This window comes from Pleurodeles waltl, chromosome 1_2 (genome assembly GCF_031143425.1).
Source record: "Pleurodeles waltl isolate 20211129_DDA chromosome 1_2, aPleWal1.hap1.20221129, whole genome shotgun sequence".
NCBI lineage: Eukaryota > Metazoa > Chordata > Amphibia > Caudata > Salamandridae > Pleurodeles > Pleurodeles waltl.
In genome coordinates this window covers 202864852-202878694 of record NC_090437.1, presented here as the reverse complement: position 1 = coordinate 202878694, position 13843 = coordinate 202864852, and positions in this window count along the sequence as shown.

The window sequence follows — 13843 nt, the reverse complement described above, 5'->3', positions numbered from 1 at the left end:
AAATGCAAGCCAAAAAATGTGATGTGTCCACGTTGGTGTTTTGAGGCATTTCCTGTTGCGGGCACTGGGCCTACCAACGTTAGTGAGGTACCGTTTCTATCAGAAAATATAGGGGAATGCTGGGGGGAAGAAAGTATGTGGCTTCCCTCAGATTCCAGAACTTTGCAGCATCGAAATATGAGGAAAAAGTGTTTTTTTAGCCAATTTTGAGGTTTGCTAAGGATTCTGGGTAACAGAATCCAGTGAGACCCCAACACGTCACCCCATCCTGGATTCCCTACTTTCCAAAAATGCATTTTTGCTAGGTTTCCCTAGGTTCCGGCTGAGCTAGAGGCCAAAATCCAGAGCTAGACACTGTCCAAAATATACGTCCATTTTCATTGGAAAAATGTGATATGTCCATATTGTGTTTTAGAGCATTTCCTATCGCGGGCACTTGACCTAGCCACACAAGTGAGGTACCATTTTTATTGGGAGACTTGCAGGAATGCTGGGTGGATGAAAGTTTGTGGCTCCCATCAAATCCCAGAACTTTGCAGCACCGAAATAGAAGGTAAAAGTGATTTTAATCCAGTTTTGAGGTTTGCAAAGGATTCTGGGTGACAGAACCCAGGGAGTGCCCGAGAATTCACCCCATCCTGGATTTCCCTAGGTGTCTACTTTAAAAAAATGTACAGGTTTTCTAGGTTTCCCTAGGTGTCGGCTGAGCTAGAAGCCAAATCTACAGCTAGGCACTTTGCAAACAACAAGTCTGTTTCCATTGGAAAAATGTGATGTGTCCATATTTTGTCTTGGGGCATTTCCTGCTGCAGGTACTAGGCCTACCCACACAAGCAAGGTACCATTTTTTTTTTTTTTGTTTTTTGTTTTTAAGTTTCAAAAGTTTTATTAAGAATATATAAGGCGGTACATACAGCATATAAACAAACTGTTTAGCTTTCAAAACATTGTTTTTGTTCGTTTACCACAATTATTTCCATTGTAAGCATACATACATGTACTGTCAGGTAAGTAAAAATTCCCAGTTGCATAGTTGAGTTGTGTACCCTTATTTTGAAGAAGAGTGGAAAACAGGTGGGGGGGGTGGTAAGGGGAGGGGGAGCGAGGATAGGGTTGTGTAGGAGGGGTTGGTCTTGGTATGGGGGAGAGACAAAATAGTCATATGAAATGGGGAGGGGGAGAGAAGGGAAAGAAAGAGGGAGAAAGAGGAAGGGTAATCGCGGGGGAATGTAGAATGAAGAGACTCGAGGTAGGCAGGGGGTCTTTGTATCCTGAGACTAGCTTGTTCAGGCCTAAGAGTAGATCGTTCTGTACTTCTCCGTCTGTAGCAAGTTATTATCTAGGGGTAGATAATATGTATGATAGATATGGTAAGGTCGTTTAGAGAGTGTCTACGTCTTATATGAGTTGATTTCTCAGTCCTTGTTTGTGTTAGGAAGCGACTTGTATTACGATGTTGGGTAGTTCAGGGTCTCGGGCATGTGACAAAATTAGAGGCCTGTGGATTGATAGAGAGAGAGAAAAAAGAGAGAGAGAAGAGAGGATAGCGTAGCTAGGGAGAGAGAGAGGGGGCAGTAGGAGATTAAATGTGTTTCCGGAGTCTAGGATTCTCAGAGGGTGATTGGTAATTAATATTCCCTAATCATTGATCATTGAACATTGATCATCCGTTGGTCATCCACCAGCCGCTTCATGGTCTCTTCAAGAATGGGCGCCAGACCTCCTCAAATTGTTCTGCTTGGTCCTGTAGGTTATAAATCACTCGTTCATGGGTAGCCGTTTGATACATGGCCGTCATCCATTCCATGGGTGTGGGGGCAATGCTAGATCTCCAGTGCCGGAGTATGCATATTTTGTCCGTGGCTAGCGCCGTGTGGATTAATCGTTTATGTGCCCGCGATAGGGAGGGATGCGGGCGAATGTCATGTAGAATGATAAATGCTGGTGGGGTCGGTTTTGGTATCTGTATGAAGTCCGATAAGGCGAGGCTTACCGCGTCCCATAGTGACTGTACCGTGGGGCAGTGGCATAAAATATGAAGTTGGTCGCAATATGGCTCTGTGCATCTCCAACAGTTCGCGTGAGGTATCAACCCTGCCCTGAAGAGTTTAACGGGGGTCCAGTACCATCCCTGAAGGATTTTAAATATGCAAAATTTCAGGCGTGCTTCACGTACGCCCCTGTCGAGGGCTTCTAGTATGTCTGGCCATTCTTCGTCCGTGTAGGTTATCTGTAGTATGTCCTGCCACTTTAAGCGTAGTCGTTCAAGTAAAGGCTGAGAGTAAAGGTGGTTAGTTAATTCGGCATAGAGGCCAGCCAAGAGGCCTTTTTGTCGGCCCCATTTCTGAAGATAGGTGACGATGGGTGAGGTTTTGAGCAGCCACGGGGGGGTTCCTAATGTTCTCCGCATACAGTGTTTGAGCTGTAGATATCGCCACTCCTGGTTACTTTGGATACCGAATTCTTCCTGGAGGGAGGCGAATGTGCGGAAGCTATCTCCATCTATTATGTGAGATATATTGTGGATACCTGCCTCGGACCATTGGGGCCATCTGAGAATAGTCCCTCCTATTTTAATGCTTTTATTCCCTGCTATGGGAGCCTGAGTATGCAGGGAGGGGTGTACTCCTAGTAGTCGATGGGCTCTGCACCACGCTGTGTTTGTAGCCTTGAGGATGGGGTTAGTTAAGGGAACGTGGTCGGCGTATGTTCCTCCCATCTCCGTATACTGTCCATATAGGAGTTTCTCTGTGATCACCCATTGCGGTGGATCGGCTATATCCGGAAGCGTATATATTAGCTGTGAGAGTTGTAGGGCCAGAGAGTATTGTTCTACCGAGGGTAGTCCTAATCCTCCGTAGAGCCGTCGTGCCAGTATTATTGCAGGTTTCAGTCTTGGGCGTGAGGAGCCCCAGACGAAGGCCCTTATGGATGCGTCTATTAATCGGAGTGAGGAAAGAGGTATCTGTAGGGGAAGCATGCCTAACACGTATTTGAAGCGTGGTAAGGTGACCATTCTGACCGCCTGTGTCCTGCCCCACATGGACAGGCCTAGTAGGGACCATTTGGCAAAGTCTTGTTTCATTTTAGATATAAGGGGGTCTATGTTGTCCCTGACCATATGTTCTAGACCTCTGTTAATAAACGTTCCTAAATATTTAAGGCGGGTCGGGGTCCATTTGAATTGAAGGCCATGTATCGCTGCCCTCGTCGTTATGCGGGATAATGGTAGTGCCTCACTTTTATCCCAGTTTACCCGATATCCGGATAGGGATGCAAAGTCTTCTATAGTGGAAAGTAGTGCTGGGAGCGAGGTTTCTAGATCGGACATTGTTAACAGAATGTCGTCTGCGTAGAGATATATTTTGGATATGCCCCCGGTGATATGGATCCCTTTTATTTGGTGAGAATTTCGTATGGTGGCAGCTAGGGGTTCCATGGCCAATAAAAATAGGAGTGGCGACAAGGGGCATCCCTGGCGTGTGCCCCTTCCGATAGGGAATGGGTCTGACATGATGCCCCCACAGTTAACCTGTGCTGTGGGGTGGTCATATAATAAACGTACTTTAGAGATAAATTGTTCCCCCAGGCCAAAATGCTTCATGGTTGTGAATAGGTAGGGCCACTCAATGCGGTCGAATGCTTTCTCCGCGTCTAGGGACAGGGCTAGGGCTTCGTCAGGTAATTGTATGGATTCTAACAGTGTATGGCAAAGAGTTCGCATATGATTTCTGGAGGTACGGCCTGGTACAAATCCTACTTGGGTATTGTGAATCAATGATGGTATCACCTTGCGGAGCCGCGCTGCTAGAACACTGGCTAGGAGTTTGACATCCCCATTCAAAAGGGAGATAGGACGGTAACTGCCGCAAAGAAGGGGGTCTCTCCCTGGCTTAGGCAAGATGACAATCGTGGCTTTATTGGATAGAGCGCCCAGGGAGCCTTCTTGACATGCTTCCGTCAGTGCTTCATGTACTGCGGTTATTGCCTCCTCCCCAGCCCATTTATAGAATTCCGCAGGGAATCCGTCCTCTCCTGGTGATTTATGGTAGGGGAGGCTTGTTATAACTTGGGTTATCTCTTCTTTGCTTATGTTACCGTCCAAGAGGGCCCTGCCTGCCTCAGACAGACGGGGTAGATTGGCCGCGGCAAGGAATGTCTCCATTTGTGTTTGATCTGTCGTTGTTTCAGGAGTGTACAAATGTCGGTAGTACTTGGCGAACTCGTTTACAATGTCTTGTGGGCGAGTTAGCACTGCTCCTGAAGAAGATGTTATGGCCGCAATGGCAGAGGCTGCCTCTCTTTGTCGGAGCTGCGCCGCTAGGAGGCGACCTGCTTTTTCCCCTTGTTCGTAATGGCGGCCTCGCAATTTTTGCAGTGCGTATTCCGCCTGAGATGTATAGAATTCATTGTGTGCCATGCGGGCCTGTTCTAAGGCGTGTCGCAGCCTAGGGGATGGTTGGGCGGTATATTGTTTAGTGAGGTCCTGTATCGTGGTCTCTAAGGTGGTTTGGCGGGCTATTCTGTCTTTGTTGGCCAGTGCTGCATCTCGCATCATATTCCCTCTTAGGGTTGCTTTTGCTGCCGCCCATAGGATCCTTTTTGAGGATACAGTGCCTGAATTCTCGGCCATGTATGTGGTTACATGAGCTTTTAATTGTTCCTTCCCTGGTGGAGAGCGATATCTGTGTACAGCCAATCGCCATGGTTTACGACCAGAGAAGGAGAGTCCCACCTGGATCCGGATTAGTATTGGGGAGTGATCTGAGAGCCCGCTGTCTAGGATACAGGTGTCTTGTATATGAGGGATTACAGTGTGTGATACTAAGAAATAATCCAGACGCGATTGGGTGCCATGGACGGTGGATAAGAAAGTATATTCCTTATCTTTCGGGTGTTGTATTCTCCAGCAGTCCACCAGACCGACGTCATTGGTCAGGTCTGTCAGAAGCGCTCTGTCGTGATTGTTACATACATCGACAGGGCCTGTCCTATCCATTATGGCGTCTTGGACGAGATTCCAGTCTCCCCCGATTATGTATCGAGTAGTTCCGATTTCTGTCAGGAGGCGATTTAGCTGTAGAAGGAATGGGCGTTTTGGGCCGGTTGGTGCGTAAACGGATCCCACGCATAAAACAGTGTCCCCTAGTTTTAATTTAGCAAATATATACCTTCCTTCCGTATCATTCCAGGTTTTAATGATAGTGACCGGGAGGGATTTACGCACTAGTATCGCCACTCCACATTTGCGGGGTCCGTTACTTCCAGATTCCTGACTCGTTGGACGGCAGCTGAAGGCAACCCTCCCTACCCAATCCTGTTTAAGTTTACTGGATTCCAGAGTGTCAAGGTGAGTCTCTTGAATCAGAGCTATATCTGTTTTTTTGGATTGAAGATAGGACAGTATCTTTTTCCGCTTAACATAGCTCGTCATGCCGTGTACATTCCAAGAGAGTATGCGTAATGGTCGCGTCGCTTGAGGGTGAGGCTTCGACATATTGGATAATTGTGAGTAAGTAAGCACCCTCGATCCGGGGTTGGTGTTGGTGGGGGGAGGGAGGGAGGGTGGGAGATATTGACTTAGTAGTTAGAGTGGGAGTTGTGTTTCGATATGATACAGTGTTTTATTTTATTTTATTTTATACAGGGGTTAGTAGCTGGTGGAGGCCAAGGGAATGCTCTGGAGAAGAAAGAGAAGAGAGAGGAGAGGGTGAAGGAAGAGAGGTAATATAAGTAGGACGAGAGCCAGATGGAGGGGAAATATGAGGGAAAAAGAAGGCAAGGAGAAATGAGAGGGAGAAGAAAAGAGGGAGAAGGGGGGGAAGGGATGGATGCGTGTGCTGAAGTTGAGATTGAGAGTATAGCAAGAGAGCGTGCAATTTGGGGGAAGAAGTGGAGAAGGGTAGGGATGAGGGAGGTTAGGAGTCCAACCTCCTTCGTTCGTTAGGTCTGTAAACGGCGGGACCGATTTCTCTCGGAGCTCTCGTGCCGTCGGGCGGTCTCGATCGGGGGGGCGAAGGGGGGAAACAGCAGACAGCCAGTTATCGATATGTCGATGATAAGGAGGGGTGGGGGGGGGGCACACAGCAGTGCTTATGTTTATGTATCGGGAAGTGGGTCTGTTCATCGGTGGTTAGTGGCTAGTGTATTAGTTATATAACTAAAGTGTATATTGGCAGAAGTAATGATCGGTTAATAACTATAGTACCTGAGCGGCGCTGGAGAGGAGGGGGAGGGTGTCGGGTGTTGATGGGGTATGGTGTTTAGGATGTTGTGCCTAGTACTTGATGTTGTATGGTATCGTAGGGTGTTTAGGAGTTCATAAGATAGGGTCGTAAATTAAAGTAGGGACTGGGCAGACAGAAAGACCGAGACCGGCTGGCGAGGGGAGGGGGGGGGGCAGGGCAGAGGAGGGGGGGAGAGAGCTCAAACAGAGTATTATAGTTCTCGCGTATGCATGGGTACATAAAGATACCAATATACAGTATAATATAATACTTCCTGAGCATTTCTTTTCAACTATAACACTGCCTCGTCTCGTCTCGCCTTACAACTGTTCAATGACATATTAGGTTGATCAACATAACATATCCTGGCATCTTATCACATTATCATGTTAGGAGCCATTATGCCAAACGTCTCTCTATTAATCGTAGGATAGGTAATGAGTGTAGCTGAGCCCCGGGTTACGCAAGGATAGTGCGTATCTCATCCTATTACTAACTCCTTGCCGTGTATTATTACATCATAATACTGACCTACTAAGGTCTTACTTGGTATGTGCCACCATCATAGTCGTTCTGTTGTTGATGATAGTTTAAGATAGTAATAATGATTAGGATGGGGGTAGGTACGAACATCTGGGGAAAAGAATAGCTAATAGTTTATAATTTACATTGTGATGTTATAATGTGGTGTGGAGTGGCAGTGTAGAATGTCATAATATTTTGCTTTGTTATGCGGTATTATGTTGTATTATGTCCTCGTGTTCTATTTTATTTTTTTTTCCCCCAGTTTCTTATTGTAGAATAAGGTAAAGTCAAGTAGTGGGAGCTTTGATATGTTTCAGGTTATATCGTATTGTGTGTCCCTATATTGGAATTAATTTATCTTTACGTGGTCTAGTCCCATCCCTTGGGGTGATAATGGGGGCTAAACGGTTCTAATGTCGGCGCTGGTCGAGTGTGGTGTGTATTAGGAAAGTTTCACATACTTTGTTGTTTACTACCATGAGATACTTTGTAGTGTGTGGAATATAAGGTAAGTTCCATGATAGTTAATTAGTGTTTATTTTTTGTTATCTGTTTAATGCCCCTGTTACCTTGTTACCTTGTTATAGGGTTATAGGGTCGGGACCGGGCCCTTATTCAACATACAGTGAGTTGGTGGGGTCTGATCCCTGTTCTAGTAATCATCATCTGTTGTGTACTGAGGGCAAATAACGATTTACTGGTAGTTTCCATTATAGGGCCTCGGCTCTAGTCATAAAGAGCATAGATTTTTCATGTATCTGGTTTTAACATTGATACTAGCAGTCTTAGACAATTACAATAGTAATACACATATGATCTGGAAAGGTACTCATCCTTCTGCGGAGTCTATAGTTGTTATTTTCGACTCTCTGGCGATAGTCCCATAAGTCGTCTTGTCACGTTACCTTCTCAAGAAGACCCAGTTGTAGGCTTTAAAGGGGAGCGGGATTTGTCTCTTTACGATAATTGGGTGTGGGTTACTACTGCGTGTAAAATCTGACCCCTGTCATCATATGATCTAGTTAGTCTCTCCATGTCTCTACCTCTATGACTGGCTCCGGTGTCGTGTAGAGCCGTCTTCACCTTTTCTATTCCCGAGTGGGGGGTTTCGGCCCTATCACTGCCTCCTACAATGTCATACTCACTGTCTGTGTTGTAAGAGTCCATAGGCTGGGATTGGAAAGAGTCAAGGAAGAGTCTCAATTCGTCGGGGTTATAAAAGTCCTTGGATACTCCATTTTTTGTAACCCACATTCTTGCAGGGTCAAAGAGACCGTACTTCATCTCTAGTTTGCGAAGGCAAGGTACCATTTTTATCAGGATACTTGGGGTAATGCTGGAGGAAAGGAGGTTTGTGGCTCCCCTCAGATTCTACAACTTTGCAGCACCAAAATGTGAGGAAATAGTGTTTTTTTAGTCCAGTGTTGAGATTTGCAAAGGATTCTGAGTAACAGAACCCAGTGAGAGCCCCACACGTCACCCCATCCTAGATTCCTCAAGGTATCTAGTTTTAAAAAATGTACAGGTTTTGTAGATTTCCCTTGGTGCCGGCTGAGGTAAAGGCCAAAATCTACAGCTAGCCACTTTAAAAAAAACACGTCAGTTTCCAGTGAAATAATGTGATGTGTCCATGTTGTGTTTTGAGGTATTTCCTGTCGTGGGCACTAGGCCTACCCACACAAGTGAGGTACCATATCTTTCGGAAGACTTGGGGGAATGCTAGGTAGAAGGAAGTTTGAGGGTCCCCTCAGAATGCAGATCTTTGCAACACCAAAATATGAGGAAAAAGTGTTTTTTAGCCAAATTTTGAGGTTTACAAAGGGTTCTGCGTGACAGAACCCAGTGAGAGCCCCAAAAAGTCACCCCATCCTGTATTTCCCTTGGTGCCCAGTTTCTAGAAAGGAACAGGTTTGGTAGGTTTCCTTAGGTGATGACTGAGCTGCAGCCCAAAATCCACAGTTAAGCACTTTGCAAAAAACACCTCAGTTTTCAGTGGAAAAATGTGATCTGTCCATGTTGAGTATTGGGGTGTTTGCTGTCGTGGGAAGTAGGCCTACCCACACTAGAGAGGTACCATTTTTACTGGGAGACTTGAGGTAACACAGAATATAAGAACAAGTGTTATTGCCACTTGTCTTTCTCTACATTTTTGCCTTCCAAATGTAAGACAGTGTGTAAGAAAGAAGTCATATTGAGAAATGCCCTGTAATTCACATGCTATCATGGGGACGCCAGAATTCAGAGATGTGCATATAACAACTGTTTCTAAACTCCTTATCTGTGCCCATTTGTCTGCTTTTCAGAAATGTTTAGCTTTCCAGAATCCAACATTGGTTTCACAACCATTTCTGTCACTAACTGGAAGGACACTAAAAGCACAAAAAATAGTAAAAATGGGGTATGTCAAAGTAGAATTCCAAAATTGTGTTAAAAAGCTTGGTTTTCTGATTCAAGTCTGCCTGTTCCTGAAAGCTGGGATAATGGTGATTTTAGCACCACAAAGTCTTTGTTGATGCCATTTGCAGGGAAAAAACAGATGCTTTCTTCTGCAGCACTTTCTTCCCATTTTCCCCCCAAAAAACACATTTTAGGTGTATTTTGGCTAATTTCTTGGTCTCCTCCAGGGTAACCCACAAACTCTGATTACATTAGACCTCCCCAGAATGTTAGAAAAAAAGGACTCAAATTTAGCGTGGAGGGCTTATGTGGACAAATAGTTATGAGGGCCAAAGCACAAACTAATCCAAATGGCCAAAAAAAGAGGTTGGCACTGGAGGGAGAAAAGGCCTGGCAGCGAAGATGTTAAGGTGATTTGAAATCCGGCAATTACCCAAAACGAATAATTAATAAAAATGCAAACAAAAACTTTGGAGCAAGTCTAAGAAGAGGTAAAAAAATCTTTTGAGAAACTCTGTGGATAAGAATTTAGGGGTAGGAAAAAAGAGGGCTCTCAGACAGTTTGTTTGGTCTTGTCTGTCAAAACCTGAATGTGGCAACAAGAGAGGCTGACTGTTAAATCATTGAGCATGCTTGGCAGTTCATGTGGAAACAACTTACAGGAGCCACATCATTGCAGATATTCAGTCTACAACCTCTCTTGCCTAATGGCACATAGATTGCAAAGTGCAAAAAGTATTTTCACTCTAACAGTTCTCGAGCTCAAGGCATGAAATGTGTTCTGATTGCAATTCTCAAGCATAATAAAGCACACTTTTGGGTCATGGTAGTGTTATCTATATTTTATGCCTTTATCAGTGAGTGATGAGAATTGTGTTAGTAACAACACATATAAAAGCGAAAGTGATGTCCCATATCTACCTCTGAATAGATCTGCTATATGCAAGAAGTAAGAGCTTTGCTGAAGTTCTCCTTTTCAGCCTAACAACATGGATAGGTATTATTGACTTAAAAGTAGTACTAGAGCAGGTGTTTTAATAAAAATATGTATGAATATTTATGTATTCTGAGTAATAGATTTGCGTAGAAAATGTAGTAATGTAGAGAAAAATTAATGCAGCATTTGAAAATGTGTCCACGTGAGTGACTGTCAATGTTCACGATGTGTACTTATTAATGACTTATTAATATGAAATATGGAGCTCATGTTTGATTAATGTATTAGTACATCATATTAAGGGTTATGCATTATGCCTTAGCTTTATTAATTGTAGGCTTTAACTTTACAGAGGTCTTGGCCAAGTTGCATGGCGTCATGTCAAGCTGTATTTCTTAGGCTTTTAATAAAATGTCTGCTTAGAGAATTAAATTGTGATTTTCGATTGTGCTGACCTAATGTGCTTGTGACTAAAGTCTTTCTCATGAGATCCGTTTGTTAGAAGCTGCTGTTCCTGTTGAATGTAATATTGTAAGTGTAATGTGTGTAAGACTGATTTTCTCAGGAGAAAACAATAGAGACACTGACCGGAGTATAAGCTGCAACAATATTGTCACCTGACAAGCCGGATGATGAGGACATTAAAAGAAGAGCCAATCATCGACATGTGAACTGCAAACTAGTAGAAACTGCTGATTTTATGTTTTAGTTTTATTGGACAAAGTGTGAACATGCTGTCCCTTGACCCATATGGACTTGGAAATTAGTTTTAGGAAATCTAACTTAGCCAGACTGCACAGAGAGAAGACACCCTCACTCATACCTATCTTCTATCGAGAGAAGACGTGCTTAGGTTTAATGCTTAAAAGACTTTGGGGGTCATTACGACCCTGGTGACTAGCGGAACACTGGTGGTAACACCGCCAACAGGCTGGCAGTGTTCCGCCATGTATTATGACCGTGGCATATTAGCCACGGCCATACTACCGGCCCCTCCACTATACCGCCAGGCTTCTGCCAGGCGGTCATAATCCCCAACTGCCAGCCTGTCCATGGTGGTAAACACTGCCATGGAAAGGCTGGCGGTAAGGGGGACTCAGGGTGCCACTAGGGGCCCCTGCACTGCCCATGTACTTGGCATGGCACTTGTCATGGGGAGTGCAGGGTCCCCAAGGCACCGCCCCATCGCGCATTTCACTGCCCAAATTTCAGGCAGTGAAACGCACAACGGGTGCTGCTGCATCCGCTGCACATCAACATGGCCACCGTCTCTATTATGAGCCGGCTTCAATGTTGATGTGACTTTTCCGCTGGCCCAGCGGAAATGTCAAAAAATGGAGCCACCAATACAGCCAGCACTGGCGGTATTGTGGCACCCTCGGCTTCGGCGGTCTTTTTGCAAGACTGCCGAAGTCGTAATGAGGTCCTATGCGTTTTGTGAACTTTGATGCTGAATCCTGATGCCTTGCTGATCGAACTGATGTCCTGATGATGAAGGCTATTTTAGCTTGCCGATCCAATTGAGGAGAGGTATACTATCACTGATGTGTTTGCTATGTCTGTTTGCTTTTTCTTTCTAGGTACCAACCGCTCTATTTTGATAGAGCCTTAGTTAGATGTTTTTCCAAATTTGTGTTGACTAAATTGTTTTGCATGAAGCCCAACACGCGAATTCTAATCTGGTATTAGTTTAGGATCCTCACTAATGAAATTCGCTATATGGATTAACAATCAATGTCTTTTCTTTGCTGAATCTAAATGTATGTAATATTGCTTGCGCAGTTGTTCTTGTTATTAATTTGCACTGTAACTTTAGAATGTGTAATTCTTCAGGCTTTTATTAGATTGCGTTTATTTCGCAGATTTGGACAGCCAATGTTGTTTCTGTATGTTTATCATTTGATATTGAGATTATGTTATGTGACATTAGCACTGTTAATATAGGGAAAAAAAATATTCTAACTTTTACTAAAAGGTGTGGTTATTCATGGCTGAAAGGTCATGGTGTGTGATAATTATTGATTACTAATGCTTTTGATTATCATTGATTATTTATGTTACTGATTGACTGGTGATTATTGACCTGCATGTACTGGATATATGGTGGGAACATCTTAAATGCAAGTCAAAAGGTTAATCGACCTATTTGCGTCCCCCTGTAAGTTTACTTACTAAGGTCAGACGTGCCAACAGAGATGGTAGCAGAGGATGGTTGGTCTCCTTAAGAGCCCATCACAGAAGCCTGGTACATGGCACTGAGAAATAATAGGTATTCACAGAAATAGTAACAGCTTGATGGTTTGTCTCCCTAAGAGCCCCTCATAGATGCTCAGAGAGAAATAGTAGAATATTTGGTCCCAGAGATTCTACGTAAGAAATAACAGATGTTCTCAGAGATGGTAGTAGCTTGATGATCTTGTATTTTGAGAGTTCGTTATTACTGAGATTTGGATTTTATTTTTCAATGATACAAATCGGAGAGAAAATGTTCCCCTAAGCCCTAAAATGACTTTCCCAAAATCTTGGAGCATTCCAATGGTTCATTGAGGATGTTCTTGGCATTCTAATGACAGTATGAATGAAGTAGGTTTTGCGCTTGAACAGATTATGCAAATCGCAGGTGAATTGTGATGTTTGTGAGGATTTAGGAAGTTTGCATACTCCAAATGAATTTGTAGAAGGAGAGTGCATTCTCCGCAGTGTGAGAGTAGGGAAGTCATTGAACTTCACATGTGTGTGGCGTTTGTGCTAAAAATTTGTCCACGTGGATGTATGGACCCTGCTTGATCTAAGACTCCAGAATATATTGAAAAGCGTATGAGACATTTGGGCCCTCATTACAACCCTGGTGGAAAATGCCGCCTACAGCCGTGCTGATGGCCGACAACATACTGTGACCATGGCGGTATACCGTTACGGGTATTATGACCCACACAGAGAAATCCACCACTATACAGACACCCACACAAGACCGCCACACCAAAGGTCAGTGAAAAACTGGCGGTACCAAAACCCACATTGTTATGACAACAGAAATATGCCCACAGCATCATGACCCACTGTTCACCGCGGCGGTCATTCAACCGCAGTAAACCATTGGCGGTACACACCACCGCGCTCAAAATACACACACACTAACAAAACTACACCATGTTGGACAATTCAAACTATACACATCTGACACACAAACACACACCACACAGACACCCCCAATTTAATATAAAACACACACCGACATTACCCACAACCCTTTACGCTGAAAAATATATATACTGCCAACTAAGAGAGAGACAAGCCAGGAGCACCCACTTAATCTGAGCCACATAACACCATCACTCATGCACCATCCACGCACCTCAAAGCACACACCTCAACACATCACCCCACACACCCTCACACACACCACCCACACTATACCCATGGCACCACAAAGACACCGCAGGTTTTCAGAGGAGGAGCTAAAGGTCATGGTGGAGGAAATCATCTGGGCAGAGCAACAGCTGTTCGGATCACAGGTGCAGCAGACGTTCATTACAAGGAAGATGGCCCTATGGGGGAGAGCCGTGTGCAGGGTCAACCCCATGTGACAGCACCCAAGAACAAGGGATCACATCAGGAAGAGGTGGAACGACCTACGGGGAAGGTGCGTTCCGTGGTTGCAAGACACCAGGTAGCCGTACAGAGGACTGTACACCTCCTCCCCCACAACTAACAACATGGGAGAAGCAAGTCTTAGTGATCAAGCATCCTGAGGGCC